Genomic DNA, 1,551 nt, shown 5'->3' with positions numbered 1-1,551 from the left:
CAAACAGGCCTCCCGAAATCAAGTGCATACTTATGATTCTTCTTCCATTTGTTCTTGTTTTATTCTCATCGTTGAAATTGTCGTGTATTTGAAATTTAGAAAAAAAAATTATTGACTAATGATGAAAATCTGTTTGAGTACTTTATTTTTAATAGTTGAGATCATGAGTTGATTGAAGCTAGATCATCATGGAAAACCTTTCTGATATTACTCATTATATGGTCACTAGTGACTGGCTTCAAGAGATATTTCTTGGAGTTCTAGTGAGAAGCAATGACGAGTGGAGTTCAACCAGATCTGTTGTGAGATAGTAACTAATTGAAGATAATGGTGGATGTGTCACTAAATTTCGTGGATTGGTTGAAGTTAGACATTAACATCGTTGGATGCCAACCGTCTCAGTGGTCTGGAGGTAAAGCCCTCGCATGCGAGACTGATAGATCCTGAATTCGCATCTCACGAGGAGACTTATGTAAGAAGTTTTCAGATTTTTCATTGTTTATTTGATATTCATTTTAGGAAGACGTTTATTAAGGTACTACTAAGAAATAAAATTGAATGACCTATGCTTTTTATTACAAGCGTGTTGAAATTGGAAATGTGAACTGTTCCTGACCGTTGGTGCTAGCTTAACGTGGTGGTTTTGCTTGTCTACCTTGATGAAACAACCAGATTATACTGGTTAGAAAAATCGTTCCACAAGGTTCTACCATGCCAGACAGGTCGGCTGAAGTGCGGTAAGACTAAAAGCAGAAAACCCAAGGTCCGAGGGCGAAAGTCGTACTGCTGACTATACAGAGGTGTGACAGCAGTAAGGTGTTTCCCCCAGACAACCAATATAACAACGATGCTGCCTTTCCACAGTGAAGGGTGGGGTTAGAAACGGTTGACCCTAAGAACGCACACACCGCCTTATCCCATGGATATCCGTCTCCAGCGCTAACGTCTCGAAAGGGATCTAACACAAAAATTACCCACAAAATGGTCATGTGTGGCTGCTACTTGGGCACTGAGGTCACGCTTTCAGGTGACTAAGACCAACTCTAACCCGATTTCCTTTTCAGGTACCTCTAGAAGACCCTGTCCACGGTGTGCGCAACCGGAAAGTGACAACCGTCCTCATACCTCTAACACCAGTCAAAACCACCACATTCTATGTAAATGATTGGATTTTAACACTATGTTATTAACGTAACTAGCTAGTTGAAAAAATCTGTATATTTTAGTGCTAATTCATAGGTTTGGATTCAAGAATATAACAGTTCTTAAATGCTTTCTAATTTCCAACAGCATTCCGAAAGACATCGATTTGTAATAGATATCACTTGTAAATCTAAACAGTTATTTAAATATACTTAGTATTGTTTGTTTGGATCTTCCCATTGATGTTTTTCGGACTGCAACTGGTCAGTCTCTAATTGGCATATGTGCATACTGTGCGTATTGCCTCGATATAGCCTTAATTCACAAGCATTGTAAGCAAAGATGGATAGTGGCTAGCAGTGGAATCCTATGTGACGTACATTTCGTCCCATTTGGGCTCTTCAGGGG

Source organism: Schistosoma mansoni, chromosome 6 (assembly GCF_000237925.1).
Source record: "Schistosoma mansoni strain Puerto Rico chromosome 6, complete genome".
Taxonomy (NCBI): domain Eukaryota; kingdom Metazoa; phylum Platyhelminthes; class Trematoda; order Strigeidida; family Schistosomatidae; genus Schistosoma; species Schistosoma mansoni.
The sequence above is the reverse complement of the archived record's forward strand: the minus strand, read 5'-3'. Positions refer to the sequence as shown.